Source organism: Aotus nancymaae, unplaced genomic scaffold, assembly GCF_030222135.1.
Source record: "Aotus nancymaae isolate 86718 unplaced genomic scaffold, 86718_ANA_hifiasm-v0.15.2.pri h1tg000030l, whole genome shotgun sequence".
NCBI classification, from domain to species: domain Eukaryota; kingdom Metazoa; phylum Chordata; class Mammalia; order Primates; family Aotidae; genus Aotus; species Aotus nancymaae.
This window is the reverse complement of record NW_026988443.1, coordinates 6,592,059-6,614,047: the sequence shown is the minus strand read 5'-3', so window position 1 is coordinate 6,614,047 and position 21,989 is coordinate 6,592,059. Positions and strand designations below refer to the sequence as shown.

Below are 21,989 nucleotides of genomic sequence, written 5' to 3'. Positions count from 1 at the left end.
TCTTAACTTTCTCTGCTTTATGTGTAGGTCTCCAGAAGAAGAATCCTCAGGGATTCACAGGCAACAGATCTGCTCTCTAAACCCCTCCTTCTACAAGAGAAGTCCTCCTGCCCAGACTCCCTCATGCTCAGCATGCAGTGTAGACAGAAATAGCAGGATCTACACGAACTGTGGATCCATGAACTCATTCCAAGATCTTCTTCCTTCAGCGAGCAATGGATGCTCCATGCATGTGATTATCCCTACGTACCCTACAAAGACCTTGCTAATGCTTAGAGATCAATTATTTGCATATCTTTTCCATGGAGGAAATGATCCATCCACCTAATAGTGTGTGGGCTTGTATCCCCTTCTTTTTTCCTCTTGTGGGGAAACAAATCAACTGTTTTTCCTTTTCCTTCTCACAAACTGCAAGTCATGCTGTCTTTCACCGACCAAGGAGGAAAAGTTGCATCTGAGTTATCGCTGTGAAGAAATAGTTTGCAGGCATGAGCAGCTGGCATCTTCTTGTCTCCATATGAAGAGGATCAATGCAGTTCATGTTTTCTTGTTCACACAAAGCTACATTTGAAAATTCCTGGAAAATCAAGGAAATGTTTAGAGAAGTTGTTAAAATTTGGAGAAATTTGAGAGGAAGTTCAGGTTTTCATAGTCTGGATGCACCGGGGGAGAAGTGAGAGGGGTGGGAAGCTGGGTAGGGTGAGCTTCCTTCTTCTCTAGGTGTTCATTGCCTGATTGGCCAATGTGTTAGTTTCCTAGGGCTGCTGTGACCAATAAAGCAATAGAAATGTATTCTCTCGCTTTGGGAAGTGAGAAGTCTGAAATTAAGGTGCTGGTAGAGCAGTGTTCTCTCTGAAGCCTGATGCCTTTCTTTTAGCTTCTGGTGTCACTGACAGTCCTTGGCACTCCTTGATTTGTAGACATGCCACTCCAGTTTCTGCCCTCACCATTGCATGACAATCTCCACATCATCTCCCTGTGTGTTTGTGCCTGTCTCTGTGTCTCTTCCCTTCTTAGAAGGATATCAGCCGTACTTAATTAGTGTTCATTCCACGACTTCATTTTATCTTGATTTCATCTGCAAAGACCCTATTTCCAAATCCAATTCCTACCAGGTTAGAGAGAAGTTGTCTTAATAGCTCAGGTGAGACATCATGAGGACCTAAGAAGATAAGGAAGTGTGGAAGGAGCTTTGGGTATTTTTTTTTTTTTTAGCTGAGTTCACAGTTCAGAAAGGCCATGGCTCTCAGAGCTAAAAAGGTGCCAGTAGCCCTCAGGTCACAAATTGGAGACTCACAGACTGAGTTGGGCTCACAGATGTGTTTTAGTTGGCTCAGGCAGTATAGTTAACAAATTTGAAAGCATTGCCAATATTTAAAAGTCAGGAGTCTCCTATAAAAGTTCAAATTTCCAGATTTTTTTTTTTCAAACTTCAGATGATCTAGTGTTCTTGACTTCCCACATTTCAACAATGAGCTGGCACAAAGGCGTGACCGTCACCTTTGGAGGGAAGAAATCTGCTCTTCATCTTTTTTTCATTCCCACCCAGCTAGCTCACTCATCTACCCACCTGCCGGCCTCTGTCAGGTTTGACTTCTTGCAAGGAAAGACAGGAAGGCCGAGAGATAGAAGGACCTTGCTTTCGTGATGAGTGCAGTCACAGATGAGTCCAGCAGGGGCAGGTTGGGGTGGAATGGCCTAACTCAGACACCTTCAAGGTAAACGGACAAAGACACTAAAGAAGGTCATGCACAGCCTACAGGTACTTTCAAGAGAAGGAAAGCCAACCTTTGGGTTCAGACAGGACCCTGGATTTCCTGCAGAATTTCTTGCAGGAAATGCTAGACAGAGAAAGGGAGAAAAAGAGCACAAGGGCTGGAAGCTGAGCCTGATGGGAGGAGAGGGAGTTTTGCTGATGATCCTCGTCATGCTGAGGCTTTGTGCTTTAGAGGGACTTTCACATTCTCTGTTTTTATAAACTGTACAGTGCAGAGCAGATGGCACCACCATTCCCTCTTTACAGGTGAGGAAATGGGGGTCTAGAGGGTTTACTGTGACCTCTCTGGGGTTTGATAGTATGTGATAGGGAACTATTTAAAGTCAGGAGGTCTCCCTGTAAGCCCATGCTCTTTCCAAGGAAATATCCACTCTTTTTTTTTTTTTTTTTTTTTTGAGGCAGGATCTTGCTCAGTTGTCCAGGCTGGAGTCCAGTGGCACAGTCACAGCTCACTGCAACTTCAAATTCCAGGCTTAAGCCAACCTCCCACCTCAGCCTCTTGAGCAGTGAGGACTACAGGCATGCCCCACTAGGCCCTGCTAGTTTAACTTTTTTTTTTTTTTTTTGTAGAGACAAGCTATGTTGCTCGGGCTGGTCTTGAACTCCTAGACTCAAGCTCTCTTCCCCACACAGTCTCCCAAATTGCTGGGGTACAAGCATGAGCCACTGCACCTGGCCAACACTATTTTGAAAGTTGTATTTGCTCTCTGGCCACAAGGTTCTACCTCCTTGTGTTTAAAGTTTCAATTCAGGCCTGGTCACAACAAAAGCTAAAAAGGTTAGCTTCCCCCAGAAGGGACTGAGTTATCCAAAGAGAACAATCTCTAATTAACCACTTACCCAGACCCTCCCTCCCACCTTCCCTCTGCCGTCTCCCGCTTCCTTCCTTCATCAAATAGTAAACTATTAAACACCTCCTAACTGCCAGGCAGTTTAGTAAGCACCAGCGTTGCCCTCTGGTGCTCACAAAGCAGTGGTGATGACTGTGCAAGCTTACAGAGTGTAGCAAAGTGTTCTAGACACACAGAACACTAAAGCAAAGCCACAGAAAGAGAAAGGGGCCCAAAAGGGGACCTAGAAGGCCTTCATGGGCCCTGGGAATGTGCCTGGCTGGCCAACTGGCACTCATTCATTCATTCATCAAATACTTAGTGGGCATCTACTCTGCACTGGGCACTGTTCTAGGTGCTGAGGTTCATCGGTGCCCAAAGCAAAATAAATATCTGCCCTCATGTTGCTTATGCTCTTGCAAAATGGCTGGAAGAGTAATTCACGTGGCTTTAGGCAGATCCTTTTCTAAAAGCTGTTGCATTGACCAAGGGCAATAATAGATCCTCATAACAGCAATAACTGCTGTAGAGATATTTACATTCTGGATTATTAGGGCACAAAGCCAGCCAACAACCAGTGTGGTAAGATGTAGACCAAACCACCAACTGCCATGAGCAGGCTAAATAAGTGATCTCATTTCCTGAGGCTGCTGCTTCTGGAAGTCTGGAGGACCAGAAAGGCCTACTGCTGTAGAAGTTCTAGATGCAGGAAGAATCCTTTTCACAAGAGCATAACCAAGACCATCACAGGCTGCGTCCAAAACCTGTAAAAAAGCATCCCCCATTGCAGTTCCAGAGGGGTTGCTCCTCCCCAGGCAAGGTCCCCTTCTTGTCTAAATTACCTCCAAACAGACAAGGGGCAAAGATCACATCTTTTCCACAATAAATGTCTTTATGATGATACAGGGGGAAAAAAAAAACAGTAGCAGTCCATGCCCCTAAATAAACAAAGAAAAGGAACAAAGAAAGATAGCGGTCCTTATCTATGAGTCCTCATTCATCGCATAGAGTAAATCTGAGAACACCCGTGAGTAGGTGGACTTGACTGTCACTGTGGGAAAAGTGGCCACTCAGGGAGCACAGAGACGAAGTCACGCTTTGCCTCTGCCCTCAAGCCCTGTGGCATCCTACTTTAGTACCCTTTCATAAAATAGAGTGCTGATAGAAATTGGTACTTTAATTCTAGTTCCCTTTAACAGAATGTAGCAATTTGGGAGAAAACAGAGTGTTTATTCTCGAATTAGTGATGGTCATTAGAAATAATAGCTATTGGCTTCAAAGGACAGAGAGATAAAGTTAGGAGCCGTGGTCAGTTGAAAGAAACATTTCTTGATTAGAGAGCTACAGAATACGCACAGGGCTTGGATAAACGTGGTCTTTTTCCGACCACTGAAAGAAAAGAAGCAAGACCTGTCCTAAAATTAGCAAAAGTTGTTGCAGTTAAAAAAAAAAAAACAAAAAAACCCATGTTAATTAGAGAAAGAGAGACATTTTACAGAGTAAAGGAAGATCACAGACATGACCACGCCAAGGAGATGTGTAAAGTGTCGCAAAGTATGATGAGGAAGAAGGAAAGGGCCATGATTAAGATTCATGATTGTTAAGGGTTAGTGAAAGAAGTCTCTACTGATTCCACTGTGTTTGCATTTCTCTGTTTTTTTTTTTTTAATATGAAATACTATACAACATAGTAAATTTGTATGTTTAGTTGCATTAATAAAGAACATTTCCTGTCTTTTAAAAATAATCTAAATGGTAAAATAAATTTCAGAATCTATTGCCCACTTGAGTAAACCTTTCTAGAGCCAAAAGGTTTCAATTCAGGCACTACAGTTCACCCAGAAAGGCTAAACATAGGCATAACCTGTGGCCTCCTAGTCCCAGAGCAAAAATTATAATATGAGCAGGTATTTTGTTACTCTCTGACCACTTATCACGAAAAATCCTACAGCTTCCATTTTCTTCTCTGTCAAAGCTTTAGTTTGATAAATGTGCTGGTCTAAATCAATGCTTGTCACATTTTCACGTGTATTTAAATGATGTAGAATGCCATTGTCGAAATGCAGATTCCAATCCAGTAGATCTGTGGTGGGGCCTGAGATTCTGCATTTTGACAGGCTCCCAGGTGCTGCTGTTGCTACTGCTGCCACTGCTGGTATGTGGACCACAGAGTTAGTTCACTCATCACCGCTGTTCCAGCCACCCCTAGAATGTTGGAGTAAGGGAATACTCTGGAACTATGGTCCTCTAAATTTCCAGTGCATCAATATCACCTTGGAAGCTTATTGTAAAATGCAAATTCCAGGGCCTTGGCCCTAAGGGTTCTGATTTGCTGCTGCCACCTCCCTATGTGGGTAGACCTGAGCCTGGTGGCATCAGGACCATACATCTTCCCAACCTGGGAAGATGCCCCCAGTTTTTCTTGCAAATCTCCAGCTTTGATGGCCTTTCTTCTCCTCCCTGACTGTACCATGCTTGTTCTATGCATTTGAACTTAAAAAAATCAAACCTGGAAAACTGCCCCCAGAGCTTCTCAGTTTCCTCATGATTCTCTCTCTCCCTCTTTTTTCTGAGACAAGGTCTTGTTCTGTCATCCAGGCTTGAATACAGTGGCGCAATCACAGCTCGGCTCACTCCAGCCTCGACCTCCCAGGCTCAAGCGATCCTCGTATCTCAGCCTTCCAAGTAGGTAGGACTACAGGCACACACCATCACCCCTGGTGAATTTTTGTATTTTTTGCAGAGATGGAGTTTCACCAGGCTGGTCTCCAACTCCTGGGCTCAAGCTATCAGCCTGCCTCAGCCCCCAGGATGTGGGATTTACAGGCATGAGCCATTACACCCAGCTTCCTTTTGTTCTTTAGTTCTCGACTCAAATGTCACCTCCTCAGAGGGGCCTTCCCTGACCACCCAGGCTAAAGCAGTGCTGTCTCCCATAGTCTCTTTATTGCCTTCACAGCCCCTACTACTCTCTAGAATGATGTCACCTATGTGTTGGTGTACTGATTCACTGTCTGCCTTTCATTGGAGTAGGGGCTCAACCTGCCTTGTTCCCCCCACTGAATTCCCAGTACCTCGTACAGTATCAGAGAACTGAATGAATGAAAGGATGCATGAGTCCACCCAGGTTGAGAAGCAAGGTATAAAATAAAATAAACAATGTCATGAATCCTGGCCTTAGATAGTTACGACTGCAGAGGGAAGCAGATGCGAGGGTTTAATGGGGAAAAGGATCAGATGAGTAGGAAAGGAATTGCTTTGCTTCCTTCAGGGTGTGGGAGAAAATTGAATTAGGAATAGAGGATGGCAGCGTGTTGCGGCTTTCTTGTTCATGTGCTGTATAATACAACATTCTTTGTCCTTTTTCTGTGTCTGATTTTGAAATTATAAAAATACGTGCTCATGGTAGATGATTGGGGAAAACAGAAAAATTTAAACGAGAAAATATAGACGGTATTGTCCTACCACCCACAGAGAGCTATGGTTTCCATTTTTGTGTTTTTCCTTTTAAAATACTTTATATAGTTTCAAATCTGTATATCTTACAGAATCTACATAGGGCACATATAGTTCCATGTTCTGCTATTCTCTTGTGCCTATAGTGTCTTAATGAACATGTTTTTAAGTGATTGTTTAATGTTCCATCATGTGGATGGAAATACGTCATTAATTTTATTTATTTTACTCTATGTTCAGAAAAGCATTCTGACTTTGTGCTAGCTCCCTTTTAAGTGGAATAAAAACATCTAATAAATGAATTTTCCCCTTGATCAGAGCAGTGGTTCCCAAATGGGTTCAGTTTTCCCCCCCAAAAGACATTTGGTCATGTCCAGAGACATTTTTGGTTGTCACACTGGGGAGAGGAGGGTTGTGGTTGGCATCCAGTGGGCAGAGGCGAGCGTGGCTGCTAAACATCCCACCGCACACAGGACAGCCCCTAATAACAAAGAATTACCCAACCCAAATGTCAATAGTGCTGAGGTTGAGAAACTCACTATCTAGGACAGTATCAGGGTTAATATTCAACATTCACTTAAAATTCAAATTAGCATGCTACCATTAAAAGTACAGGACTTTGCCCTGGGATTCCGCATTAGAATCGTGTCTCAGTTAATTAGAAGTCTAGTTCCTAGAATCTAGAATAACTGATATTTTACCTGCATAATTATTATTTTATTAGAAGTTTTAAAATATCAGTTCTTCCATTGAAACTAGAAAGTGAAACTAGAGATTGTATTTTTGAAATTAAGCTCCAGGAATAAACTTACTGGTTCTGGAATTCATCCTCATTTGGGTTCATACTTCCATGTAAACACTGCTGCATAGAGAGGGTATAAGGCACAGTCCCAGGCTGCTAGTTGATTGAGCTCAGTAGAAAACACTTTCTAAGAAACAGAAGTGATGTGACCATTAGAGAAATTAGATTTCTAGATTCAAAAAGGAGTTTAGATGAGCGCTTAGTTAAGTGTGGATGTTTGGAATCGTGGTCCCTGAGCTTTTCCTTGAGTGGAGGTTTCACAACTTTATTACTTTTGATATGTGAATTTGTTGGGAAATTCCACATTTAGTGAGCAAAATCACTGAAACCAGCCCCCTTCCCTTCTGTTGAGAAATGTGCTCATCCCTTTTATCCCAGACTTAGATCTTTGGGACTTTACCCGACCTTTGCACAGAGACAATTGATATTGAGACATTTTGTTATGATATACCTCCTGGGTGATGCAAATGCCACTGGTTCAATCCAGAACGAAGGGAATGTATGCTTCACCTTTTCTTTGGCCAGATTCTTGCTGGGGTTTATTGTGAATGGAAGAGGAGTTTAACTTGGAAATGTTTGGAATTGTGCTTCAGATATTTAGAAGATTAAACAAAAAGCCTTCCCAAATGGGTGCTGGGTAAGAGATATCAAACTCAACAGAATCAGGAATTGCCCTCTGAGCTGTAACAATGGAGATGCAATCTTTAGTTAACACGGACTCAGAATTTAGGGAGGGTGAGCGTGGGCTAGGGTCAGTGATTCACGCCTTGAGATCGATTCCTGCCTCTGACTCTATCATCTCTGTGTGCTGTGCTTGTTGGCAACTTTGCCTTCTGCAGTATTTTATGGGGCTTGTCTGCAGAGCCTCAGACCGGCAGTGAGGGGTCAGTGGAGCCTCACTTGCTTTCGGATGATCTTCTGGGGGAAGGCATTTTCCCTTCTCCTCATTTCCTCTTCCCAAGGTTGGCTGAAAACAGGAAGTATTTCTGGGCTCTAATAGGCAACAGCGGCTGATGGCACAGACTGTATCATTTGGGAGGCCTGAGAGAAGAGGGGGAGCTGGGGAAGAGAGACAGAGTACCGGGACTGGAAGACAATTTAAAATAAGCAATCATGGGCTGAAAGAGAATATGTTGGCTATAAAATAAGTGCAAGAATAAAAGAGATGGATGGGCAGTCAATTCTCAAGTGCAGTATTTTATTTTTTCTGCTCTTAGTCGGCAACCTTTGGCTTTCAAATACTCATTTTCTTTGTAATTTTCCATTAAAACATTGATTCAAATGCTGAAAATGATATAGCCAATGCTTAGGATTTGCAAGGCTGTAGAAAGGCAAGCACATTTCTCACTGGCATGATATACACGTATACAGACATAAAAATGTACCAAAGCATGCAAGTGGCCACACAAGAACTTACTCTCCCAAAACACACACCCACATACAACTGAGGAAACCCCAACTGGATAGGACTGTAAACTTAGGCAAATGGGATTTGCTCATAGTTAGTTGAATCTGATTCAAACTGTTTGGACTACATTTGGCTTGTGTGGTATAGGTATTAAGAACAGGTGGCTGAAGGGAATAAACTTCAAAATGTGGACAAATGTGCTTCCAGCTTCAGAATTTCTCAAAATAGTAACTAGTAACTCCAACTCAAGTAGAAGTCTCCAAGTCAAAATCTTGATTCAACAATTCATTTTTGATCCAACAATTACTTAGGCAGCGTCTATCTGCCTGCCAGATACCATGGCGATACCATGTGAATATGATATCAACATTGCCCTCAAGAACTAGAAGTCTAGGTGGGGCATAAGACAAGCTTACAAATAGCTGTCATGTAAGTCATCAAGCCCTTGTTCAAACTGACTTTGGAATTCTAAGTAAGAGCATTCAAATTGGCTCCTAAGATTTATTTCAAATAGTTCCACTGGTGTGATGGGCCTCCCAGTAGACCAGAAAGTCCAGGTTGTGGTTAACACTTTACCTACCCATAAACAATGGTGTCTGTTAGTTGGATTCTTTATTAAAACAAAGGGGGTTTTCTTATAAATGGAGCTGAGAGTAATATGATTCTAGGATTTTTAGCCCTAGAACAATTTTGCATCACACTAAGGGACACTGAGGCCTAGAAGGGGTAAGTGACCTGGCCGAGGTCACACAGCCTGTTATTTGAAAGAGTTGGCAGCAGAATGCAGGGTTGCAGATTTTGAGTTTTCTCTGATCTTCCTGTTCTAGCATGCCTCATTCATAATAGAACCCATGCCTAGAAATTAAGTCAAACAAAGATCTTTGCTGTACTGGGTTTATATGCTGAAAGATGTATCCCCATCCAGGCAGGAAAGACAGAAGAAGATTCTACTGAAATAAACCATGTAAAGTGCACAGCAGAATGTCTGCCACATAAGAAATTTCAATGAGCATAAACTACCATCCTCATGTTCATTGTCATCATCACTATCATCATTTTGTGTTTTGCTTTAAGCAAATCTAATCTACGAAAACCTCTACTTCAGATTGGATGTGGTGGCCCACACCTGAAATCCCAGCAGTTTGAGAGGCACAGGAAAAAGGATCACTTAAAGTCACAAGTTAGAGACCAGCCTGGGAAACATAGTGAGACCTGTGATTTCCAAAAACAAACAAACAAACAACAAAAAAAATGTTAGAGAGGTGTGGTGGTGCACACCTGCAGTCCCAGCTACATGGGAGGCTGAGGCAGGAGGACCACTTGAGTTTAGGAGTTTGAGGCTGCAGTGAGCCATAATACAGCCACTGCATTCCAGCCTGGGTGACGTAGTGAGATCCTGTCTCTAAAAATAAAAAAATAAAACAAAACAAAAAATCCTCTATTTAAAGAACTGGTCAATTTACTTCTCATAAAGATTCTTTACTTTACAAAGTCATCTTCAAAAGTTCAAATTTTGATCTGCCCTCTGAAAAATTTTCACAAATGTAATACATACATTATCAGGTAAAAGAAGATACATTTACTCTCAACTTGCCTACATATTTGCATATAGCATGAGAAATGTTCATTAGATTTTCATTTGCATTGTCTATACGACAGTGATACTAAAAGATGTCCATAAATTCTAGAAAAATAGATATTATGAGTTGTTTTTATGACTGAAGATGTCTTTGACCACGTTATTAAATATTTGTCTGTTTCCAGACTTCATGGGTACCCTGTAGGTCATAAAGAGTAAACAAGAACAAATTGCTTAAAACTTTGGAGGAATTCCTAATGTTTTGTGTGCTTGGTTTTTTTTTTAAAAAAGTACTTTTTTATGAGAGAATCTCTGTAATTATAAACAAAACCCCAAAAATGTACAGAGAAAGGCATTATTTTGACTTTCTTACTCAATATCGGTTCTATAAACCATGACCAAGTTATGACAAACTCTGACTCAAAGGAGGATTGAATTATTTTGTCTGAGTGAGTTTAATATGTTCAGAACTGGGCAATTTATTTTTGTTTTCCTAAGCTTTTTCCTTCTCCAAAGTTTTAAAATTAAATCATCAGGGCTAATTTTTTAAGGCAATTCTGAGCTCTACAATATGGAGAATTTTATCCCATAGAGTTTTTCTTTCAGTCTCATTCCTCAGGTTCGTGCTGGAACCGAAAACCATTTTAACGATAATGTTCTAAAATAAAACCCTAAAAAAAACACAGAACAGATTACTTTCTAGTTTCGCTCTTAATATGATCAGAGGATTATTTGTAGGTATGGAAATATGGGGCTTTTTCTCAGTTTTCTGTGCTCAGATTAAACTGGTTTCCAGGTTCTGCAATGACAAAATAATAGCCTGGATGACCATCTGCCTGGTCAATAAGTGGCCAGCATTGGCCTGAGTCAGCTAATTGTGCATAATTGGGATTATGTCGCAGGAATGGCACTCCCCTCTCCAAACAAAGAAAATCACATTTGTGCTGTTTCAGGTGACCACTGATCTCTCCCAGCCAGTGACAGCAGAAACTTGGGTTGTTGCAAAGTGTCTCTGCAGACGGCTAAGAGGGTAGAAATGATCAATTCTGGGATAAGCACAAGACAACAAGCAATGGGGGAGGGGAAAAGGGAGAAAGGGGCTGGAAAATAAGAACAACATCAGGGGAAAATGTCTAGCGCTGGAAAAATTATTGTCATCCAGCCTTTAGATCCTGAAATACAGACACATTTACTGACTGATTCCTGTATTTGTACTGCAGAATCTACAATGGTTTTGCAATGGTTCTGAAATGAATCAAGTCAGATACCTTGGGGGCCAGGTAGGAGCATGACAGCCAACCCTCAGCAAGCAGGTGACTGGTTGTTATGTTGGATCAGCACTCCTCACCCAGGGTCTTGGGGAGAGATTGTGGTCCAGTGGCACCAGAGCAAGGGCCTGCAGCTGTAGCAGCAGCAGGAGCAGCGACAGCACACTGCGGACAATGGCTGTGAGTGGTAAGCAGGTGGAAGGCTGGAATTAAAGCTCTGTTCCCCAGCCATGATATTATAGCAGGAAAGGAACAGGGAGTTTCTGCATTCCCTAATGCCCTTCTAGAGAAAATGTCAAAGGCACTGTGGTTGAAGCAGTGACAGCAACACTGTAAATTCTGGCAAGAAAAGCTGGTAGAGCCTCAGCCCAGGGTCCCTCAGTCTCACCACCATTGGCATTTGGGGTTGGACATTCTTTGTTTTAGAGGATGGTCTGTGCCTTGTAATATATTTAGCAGCCTCCTTGGCTTCTACCCGCTAAACACCCATTGCACCACTTCTACCTCCTCCCTGTCTTCCAGATCGTGGCAACCCAAAACCAGAAAGAGCCTTGCCAGCACTTGGATTACCTGGAGAGTCACGCCTTCCTTGATCTGGCATGGTGTGTGTGCCTGTGTTCACATGTAAGTGTTTGGCTGGGTCTGTGCATCTGCATTTATGTGTGGCTGTCTGTGTTCCACTGACCACCTGAGAATGTTCCAGGAGTCAATCAGCTCTTGTTTTAAGTCAGTCTGAATGCATGGGTGCAAAGGCCAGAGGTGGAGCCAGAGGGTATACAAAGAGGCTGCCCATCTCATGTCTTCAAAGAAATTGCTGTGGCTGAGACACGAGCCTGTGGCTTCCAGGCTGACCCTACAGAGCAAACCACTCCCAGATCCACCTACTCACCTTATACTAATAATGTGATGATCACTAGTTCTCGGGACACAGAGGGAAGAAAGCCAGACAAAGTTGCACCCTTTAGGGGACATACATTCCAGAAGGTGGAAGCAGCACAGAAATGTATGGATAATTTCAGGGAGCATGGCCTTTCTCCGACTTAGACTTCTACAGAAGCTATGAAGCTCCAGCTTTGTGGTCCCCACCCACCAGTCACCCTCTAAAACCTGGGAAGGATCTTGGCAATGCGTTTATTATATTTTATGATATTTGCAAAAGTATGATCATTTTTCTTGAAGAGAGCCTATCCTCCAAATTGCATAAGCTACAGATCCCCCAAAAACCAGAATATCTCCCTGATTTCCAGCTTCCTGTACATTATAGAATCAGGTCCCACTCAAAATACATCAGGAAGGAAAATGAGAAACATACATCCACTTTTAATTCACTAACAGTGCAGTGGAAAGAATACAACATCATTCACAAACAAAGTAATGAGAAAAATTGCAGCTCGCCCATTGCACGGGGTGGTTACTATGGTGCTGAGTGCAGGTGCCTGGTTGCTCATATTCACACACCCCAGAGTAGAGGAAGCGGTAGGAACCGGGACCTCCTCGCTAGAGGGCTGAGAAGGAAGCCGCAGTCTCTAGTTGGGAGGGGAGGAGCAGCTGGCCAAAGGCCCCTTTATAGAAACTGGCCATGCTGTTGCTCTGGGCGGGAGGCTCCAGCCTGGAGCTCCAGGCCTGCCCCTGGCTTTCTTCTGGCCATTGTGAGCCTGTATTGATCAGGCCGGGAAGCAATAGGGCTGCAGCAGCTGAAGCTCTAGGGTGGGCCGCATTGATCGTGCCCCCGCCCCAGGATATTTATAGGATGCGCTGGCCTAGCAAATAATCGGGGAGAGCTTGTTTAACGAGGGTTCAGGGCGCTCTTCGCTAGCTGGTTAACTTTAAGTATTGGAAATGGAATTGATGCGCACATAATAATATTATGATTCATACAAACCACTTCTCAGGCAACTCAATATATTTCATTACTTCCTTTCTAGCAAATGTATTGATTTCTGTTTTGCGGTTTTATAACACAATTTCAAGGCTGTTGTGGGCTTAATGAGCCGTGTTCTTATGATGTTTAAAAAGATTTGAAGCTATTGTTGAAATAAATATTATGGATCACCCCCTCCTGAGGCCCCCTTTCCTCCGGCTCTCCTCCCTCTTCGCCCCCACCCCCATCCTGCCCCCTCCCCGGCCCGGGCGGAGTCGTCAGCAGAAAGCCAGGGGCTGCAGCTTCGCGGCCCTTTGTGACCCAGATCAAAGGACCCGAGCGCCACAAAGGCGGCCCCACTCCGGCCGCGCGGCCACACACAGCCGCACCTGCAGCGCGGCCAAATGTCATTGTCGCTTCTGCGGGGCGAGCGCGGGGGACGCACCTCGGAGGCAGCAGATGACTCTAATAACGCTTGATGGGAATTGATGGGGAAGGAGGCGCGTGGTGCCCAGGGCTTTTTATTAGCTGCCTCGACTTCTCGAGCCTCAGCCCGAGCGCCTGCACCTGTGCACCCCCTTTCTCTAGGCCTTTATGGGAGTTGACAGATTTTATTAACTTTAAGGAAGAACTTTCCAGCGTGCGCAGGGCCGCAGTTTATTTTGTATTCATGCGAAACGGAAACCGAAAAACCCACGTTTACATATTTACCGGCCTCCATGACCTCCCTCTGGGACTCCACGAGTCACTCTGCAGATTAATTTTGTCATAAAATTAACTGGTGTGCTAAGGGACGTTGGGAGTTTGGGGACTGTCGTTGGATGTGAGGGGGTTTTTTTCCCCCAATGGGAGAAAGCTATATTCAATTATCTAATATCTCCAAGGAACCCCCAAAAGGCTTTCCAAATTGTGCAGAAATTGGAATTGTTTTTAGTAGCGTTTGCTCAGGGGGAGAGAGCATTTGTAGGCGACCCAAGTAGGCTTCGCTCGCAGCAAGGTCTCCCAAATCTTTCTGATGACCTAGAAACAAAAGCAAGCACCAGAAGCATCTTCGAACTTTGTGAGAGTTGATGCCCCTTGGAGGTTTGGGGGCGGAGGCTCATGCACGTGTTCTGCTCAGATGTTGGGGCTAATTCCCAACACATTTGAAAGCACAAATTATGGTTCATGTAATAAAATGATATGCTTGGTTGGGGAAATATTGTTACATAACCCAACACAAATGTGTAACTTCCACACTCTCACAATTAGGAAGAGCCTAACTGGGGGCAGAGGATTAAGATTTTGCTTATATTCATAGTTACCCATGGCCTTCCGAGTGCTTCCAGGTTTTCTGTCTCATGACAAATGGAAGTCCACAGCTATGAAAATTCATGTGATATTAATGGCCAAGTGTTGAAAATTCAGCCACAGAGTCAGCTGGGTATATTGCTTATTAGCTTAAAAGCACAAAGCTTTCTGGAGCTTCTTTTTCTGAGCTAGATAAACTTCAGATGAACCGAGGATCATTTTGCAGGAAACTCTGAAGTTGAGCAATAATAGAAAGTAGTTAGTAGAATATTACACTTTTCATTTGGGCAAACAGATGGGATGCCTGCTTTTAGATTTAATCAGGGGCTGACAGACAGGTAGGACGCCAGCATATTTTAGTTGGAGTCTCTTTCTTTTCAGGAAAGAATGAAACTACTTAATATTCAGTGTATCCACCCCACCCCCCACATCACCCACCCAGCCCCACTATTTCACAGTACCTTGTGATCTCTCACGCCTTTTTCTCATTTCTGATGACATTACAAAGTACAAAGGTCATCTAATTGCAAGCGAATCCATTTCTTAACACATGTTTCACTCTATTCTTCCCTTACAACAAAAAATTATAGATGTGTGTGGGTGTGTGTGTATATATATATATATATGGTTAAAAAAAATAAAACAAGGGCTGCTTAAATCACCAAGAGCACCCAAATCTCCATTTACATAGACACAGACGTAAATAAACGATTTAACAATTTGGGAGTCATGAGTCTCTGACCTCATGCTTTCTCAACTAACCTTTTTAAAAGATTTTGATATCAATTGTTTCTCTTTCTTCCCTAGAAGCATAATACATGGTAACCTTAGCATGCACAATCTGTTTCAACAGAGGGATACAGACAAGTGCAACCAATGGTGGATTTTAATGTCATGGTAGAGCTTATATTACCTTGCTAGAAACAAAATCTCCCCCTCCCCTTCAAATGCAAGTCCCTTGACACCCCCTTTGGAGATCATTTGTTATGCAGAGTTTCGTGAGGCAATCAAAATTAATTCACAGTGATCTTTTCACCCAGAGTCTCCAGCTTCTAATAATGGTCTTTCTCAACAGGTGTTCATTGTGGCAGTCTGACTTCAAATTGCCAGACTAAAGGTTTTATTCTTTAGTCATTTCTTTTTTAATCTCGAACTTGTAATTTACTAATCTGCAGCAGCTGCCAAGAAGGGTGCAGCTGCTTACTGAGAGGGGAGGTGTACCTCCGAGGAGGCGAGGGCAGGGAATAACTTCACCTCGAGGAAGAGGAGGAAGAAATTGAAACTCATGGCCTGGAGAGAGGATACAGTCCCGGGCCTGGAGACCAGACATTGCCTCCACAATACCTTCCCCTGAGGATGGTCCAAAGTTGATGATAGCTGGTTCAGATTCCTTTCGAAGGCTTCAGAAATACACTGGGTTATGCACAAGTGGGTGGAGAAGGGATTTTTAATAACAGCAACCATAACCACCAGAAAAATACTATGTAGAAGAAAGGGACTTTTAGAAACTTGTATTTGTCCATTGGGCCAGTTTAACTAGCCCTTGCTAACGCGCTGTCTTTGTTGACTTTCAAATCTGCCTCCTTTTAAAGTAACTTTAAAGAGAGATGGGAGGAATTAAGTTTTACTGCAGAGATTCTTGGATTTCATGACTCATCAGTATCATGTTGGCTGAGGGTATATGAGAAAGCATGAATCCGGGCTCCTGATTTCTAAACTGCTACAACTGCAGATTCCAGAGCCCCAGCTCCAGAGCTTCTAATGTGGTGGATCTTGGTACAGGGCCTGGGAATATGCATTTTAACCAGCACAATGATGTTCTGATGCTTGTGGTCTGGTTTAGTGGGTAACCCACAGAGAAAACTGAGGGGCCTTGAGTCCCTTTGATCACAGTTAGTTGCTCCACTTGGCTCAGTAATCCTGTCTCTACAATGGGTTCTTGCTCTTTAGTCTCTTCTTAATCACATGGTTCTCAGAACTCAGCCTCTGAGCAGGTACACGTGGGGAGGGCATGGTTCTAGCTAACAGGTGGTTTTCTTCCTAAGGAGATAGCATACATGTCTTGTACAGAGGATAGATAAGGTCACCAAAAAGTGACCATCTTTGCCCTGCAGTGATTCTTGGCCTCCTGGTTTCTTTTGTAAATGATGCCTGCAGCTTGTTTATTGACTCGGGCTGATCTCTGAGGCTATCTCCTGGCAGAGACAGAAATGAGGACTTTGGACAAAGATTGAAACTGAAGCAAATCCTCCCTGACAGGTGGAGACCTGGGCCCACTGGATTAAGAGGACATTTGGAAGCATCCCTTGTAGCCCTCAGCCTTGTCACAGACTAGAAGTCAGCTTCCCACAAGGGGTCAGAAAGGAAAGAGGGTGAAGCTCAGATTTCTGTCTTCCCCTTGACTTCCAGAAAGAAAATGTGGATTCTTTCTGTATGTAGGAGTACGCGTAGACACAAGCAGCTTCAAAGGCAAACTGGAAGTCAGTTGAGAATCCAGAGCGACAGTGGAGAGTCTCCAAATGCTAGGCTCTCAAGGATTTATTGGAGATCTCTTTGTCTTGTTGGCCACCCCTCCCCGGAGGCCATGCTTCCATTTGAGAGACAGGGTGTCCCACTAATAGGGCTCAGGATATGATTTCCTCTTGGCCTTTCAGCTTGGTTATTCCCTTGTGAAGGACTCTTCTAGATCCCTTCTAAACCTAATTATGGCTGTGAAAACTGTGCAGAGGGCGAAGCAGTGCTGATGTGGATGTGGGCAGTGTCTGCTCTGGCACATTTGTTCACAGGTGGGGCAGCCAGGCAGCTCGGCACTGAGAGGCATTGATTTTGTAATACATGAGCAACTTTGTTGGTTCCATTCTCATAGACCCTCTTTTGTTTTGAAGGGAGGGAGTGAGAAGGTTTCTTGAGCTCCAAAAAACCAGATAAGCCTTTCTCTTGCCAGTAGCCTATGAGTACAAAATTATTATATTTCCCAGTCTCATTTTTGTGTTGTACAAAGCAACCCCCATACATTTCAAATCAGAAAGGATGCTCACCAGCCTCTCGAAGAAAATGTGTTTTTATTCTTGCTCTCACTGGGGGCTGTCCTAGGATGGATGTTGCCAAAGGGCACCACGTGGAGGTTTCTAAGTGGGAATTGCCATGCCGGATGGATGAGGCAGCTTTCAGGATTAGGGGACTGAATCATCACCCCAGTGTGACTGGAGGTGTTCTTATTTTCTAGTTGCCTGCTCGGCAGGAAGTATTTGTGCATCTTATTAATACAGAAATACATACTTTATTATGTCCCAAGGCCACATATGGAAGATACCAGAAAAGATTACCTTCATTTAACAAATGAGGAAGCCGAGGCCTAGAGAGGAGAAGACTCTTGCTCAAAGTCACACAGAAAATTTGAGACAGGGTGTATTGCTCACAGAGGAGGAGTCATCTTTGACCTACTCATCAGAGACTTGAATCTGTTGAACTATGAAACACTCGTGGGACTGACAGACACTAAGAAAATAATTACACGAAACTATGTATAGTCATGATAAGTAATGTGGAGAGAGAGTTCGAGGTGTTACATAAGGACTTGCCCGAGCATGAGGAGAGGATGGATCCATTAGGGCAGGGTGGGTGTATCAGGCAGGTTAGGTTGTGTTTTGCTGTGTAACAAATAGCCCTCAATCCTCATGGGGTTGACAGGAACTATTTGTTTCTCTCTCAGGTAGGTCAGAAGGGACATTCTGCTTCTTAAGTTCACTCAGAAACAGACTGAGAGGGGCTTTGTCTCAACCCTGTTTCCACAGTCACAGGGGAAATAAAAGCATGTTTCTTCTTAGAGGCAACACACATCACTTCTGTCCACATTTCATCCCGAGTTGAAGTCACATGGTCACACACAACTTCAAGGAGGGTGGGAATGGGCAATCTTTCATGCTCCTAGAAGGAGAAGATCCAGAATGCCTACTGCATAGATTTAGAGAAGGCTTCCCTGGTTTAGCAGAGATCTGAACTTCTCAAAAGAGTTAACCAGTGGTAGGCTAACATGAAGGAAGAGTGGAGGAGGGGCTAGGAAGTTGTGACAGCCCGTGGGCAGGGGAATCCTAGTCTAGTGGAAGAGCAGAAAGAAGCTCAAGGAACCAGAATCCAGATAGCAGTGGCCCCCATCTCAATAGGACTTGGCCAGCATAAGGGCCAGGTGTGGTGGCTCATGCCTGTAATCTCAGCACTTTAGGAGGCCAAGGTGAGAAGATTGCTTGAGCTCGGGAGTTCAAGATCAGCCTGAGAAATATGCCCAAACCCCATCACTACACAAAACACAAAAATTAGCTGGGCATGGTGGTGTGCGCCTGTGGTCCCAGCTACTCAAGAGGCTGAAGGGAGAGGGTGTCTTGAGTCCAGGAAGTTGAAACTGCAGTGAGCCATGATTGTGCCACTGCACTTCAGCCTGGGCAACAGAGTGAGACCTTGTGTCTAAATTAACTAATTAAAATTATTTTTTAAAGATTTAAAAAAAGAAACCAGCATAAGACTCTTAGTCTATACTCCAGGGGCAGGAGAGAAACCATGCTGAGTTTATTTTATTTTATTTTACTTAAGACTACAGTGTTTAATGTTTATCAAATTTCATCTCTACAGCTAACAGGATAATAGATGAGTTAATGGAACTCAGACCACGTTTAAGGGAATGTTTACTGGGCAATCCCAATTACATCACAAGCCAAACAACTTCTAGCATTTCCTGTGTTTGTAGTTTCTTCATTTTCACCTTTGCCCAAGTCATCCGGTTTGTCATGGACCAGTTGTGTGGCCAGTGATGGAATGGTGTCCTGAGAGTGAGACCAGAGAATCTTCAGCAGACACATTGGCGACCCCATCTTTGTCAGCAGTCACATTACCCAAGTCTCCAACATGCCTCTCTTGATCCTTGGCCCACTGTGGTTTTTGGTTAAAGGATTAAAGTAAGGACCTGCCCTGGTACGGCCTGGTGTATTATCTTTCCAAACTGATGAACATGGAATCTGTGCTGGCGTTCAGTCAATCCTGTAATGCATTCTGACACCATAAACGGTCAATTTTCCTTCTGCTCAAAGTGGATGGTGACTTGCACCAGGCTGTGGTCCTTCAATGTGCACATGACCTTCATCACTATGACTCCGAGGACCACACTCCAGTCTGGGCTCTAAGGATTGTGAGGGAGACAAGAGACATTGCAGGAGATGGCAGCACATGCTGAGTTTCAAGTGGTGCGTGCGTAACACAGATCACTTTGGCTTCGATATAGGAACAGATAGGTGAGGAGAGGGGCTGCAGGCAGTGGATGCTTCTGTATTGCAACAGCCCCAGGAGGTGAAGAAAATGCCCACTATATTAGAAGGAAACTGTGAGCCAGAGAAGGTTAAAGAACTTTGCCCAAGGGTTGCAGCTAGTTAGTGCTACAGCCGGGATTCAAACCCTCTGTCTCAGATTCCAACCTTGCATGATCTTCACCATATTCACCAGCGGCCTCCCCACTGGTGCTAGAAGAATCTTCAGCATCTTACCTTCTCCCCTTAGCACCTCCCCAGGCCGGATTCCCATTTGCAAGGCTCACTTGAATTTCATCGAATGATATCTCTGGTCAAAGCAAGTTATTACATCCAGATTCCCAACTGCTGAGGGGCTCCCCTGTGTCAATTGTCTAAGAAAACTTCCAAAAGAAGATATTTGTGTGTCAACAAGGGTGAGATGTTGGGGACATCAAAGAGAAGTTTCGGAAACGGCTGCTGGAGAAAGCCAAGAGCTTTTCCCGGCCTGAGCCCCCTTTTCCCGATTAGCATACAAAAACATTTTTAAAGGAATAACCTTTACTAATAAAATGCTATAATCTCAATAAGACATTTCAGCAGGGGAATTATTAGATATTAATTCATGCCTAGTTGCACTGACAGCTCTCGGCCATCAACGTTAGCCTAATAGCACACTGGGTGAGAATTAATATGCCATAATTCACGCTCTGTCATGCATTATAGCTTAAATAAGATACATGAAGAATAACCTATTCTGGTGAAATAACTGGGATCCTCAGAGTTCTCCTGGCCAAGTTATAAATAGCTACGTTAGGATCCAGAATTTTTTTGTATTACTAAATTTGAAATAAATTGTATATATGCATCATCTGTAATTACCCTGAACATTTTACTTAAGTACTAACATTAAGTTCAGTCATATTCCATGTTTTAAAATTGAACTTAAGCAAAATCACATAATTTTCTTGAGACCAAAATAGAAATTTCTTTCCCCCATATATAATTGTATCTGGTACTCTGGCACACTATAGCTCATAGAGACTGTGACTTAGGAGCAGTAGAATGGGCCTGACTTAGAAAGGTACAAAATAGAAACAGGGGAGTGTCAGGGGGCCCAGAGGATGTTCTGTTTGTGTCAATGGAGAGTTTGTGTCTCTCTGGACAATTATAGTTACTCATGAGTGCCTACAGTTTTCCCAGCAAGTGGGGAGAGAGGAAGTGGGAGGCAATTTCTGTCCTGCAGGAGCTTTGAGCCTCCTGGAAGGAACAGGACTGATGCAGGTGACACAGTAACCCTGTCCTCACCAGGTAGCAGGTGTGAAAATGTCAAGACACCAAGAAGAAGACCACGGAGTGAACTGAAAGAGTTCTGTAGACAAAGTGATAGACTTATAGAGTTATGAGATAAATTGGAAATGAAAACATTCATGCATTGACTATATTTTTATTTGACTTTTTTAGAGATGAGGTCTTGCTCTGTTGCCTAGGCTGAAGTGCAATCATGGCTTGCTGCACCCTTGAACTCCCAGACTCAAGCCATTGTTCTGTGTAGGTGGGGCCATAGGTGCCACTGCCACACCTGGGTAATTTATTTTAGTTTTTGTATAGATAGGATCTCCCTACGTTGCCCAGGCTGGATCCTATATTTATTGAACACCTGCTCCATGCCAGTCTCTGTGCTAAACACTGAGCACACAAAGAAGCTGGCAGTCTGGTGGGGGACATGGACACTTATTTACGATGCCACAGGATGCAAGCCAAAGCCAGGTGATGCAAAGCTCAGAAGAAAGCTATGCCTATCTCAGACTGGTGATGGTTAAGTTGATCAAAGAAATCTTCCTGAAAGAGGTGATACCTGAGATGAATCTTAAAGGATGAGGAGAAATGAGCCAGGTCACAGATAGGGGTGAGGTGCGAGACGGCAATAGATATCAATAGAGAAATTGCAAACTGAAGCCAGATAAAGGCAGATCTCGTAGACCATCGTAAAGGGCTTGCATGTTGTCCCAACATGATTGATTTTTTCCTTCTGATCCAGCTACCAGAATGTTCATAACAACTTTTCCATTGCAGGAGAAGTCAGGGCTAAAGGTCAGAACTTGGGAGTTATCTGCATTTGAAAGCTAGAACATCAGAGTTTCAAGGGTTATTAGGGATTGTCTTACCCATCCTACCACTACGCATTTTAAAAATGGAGAAACTGAGTTCCAGGAAGGGGAAGGACCTTGTCAAGATTACAACAGATCTCTGGGATCCCTTTCCAGATGATTTCTTCCTTTCAGTGGAAAGTTTTCTATTTGGATGATCAAATAAGGGAAGTGACTATGTAAGCAGAGGAAAGTTCGCCTAAGTGGAGGAATGAATGGCTTACAACAACATTTTTCAGGCTTCAGGCATTCACATTCAGCATTCATAAATTTTTCTATGATCAGTGACTTAATT

General features: G+C 43.5%; 1 pseudogene; it reads right to left on the bottom strand.

Moving 5' to 3' along the window:
* Window positions 1–18,950: 18,950 nt before the first annotated feature.
* On the bottom strand, window positions 18,951–21,531 carry LOC105714114 (superoxide dismutase [Cu-Zn]-like; annotated as a pseudogene).
* Window positions 21,532–21,989: the final 458 nt, after the last annotated feature.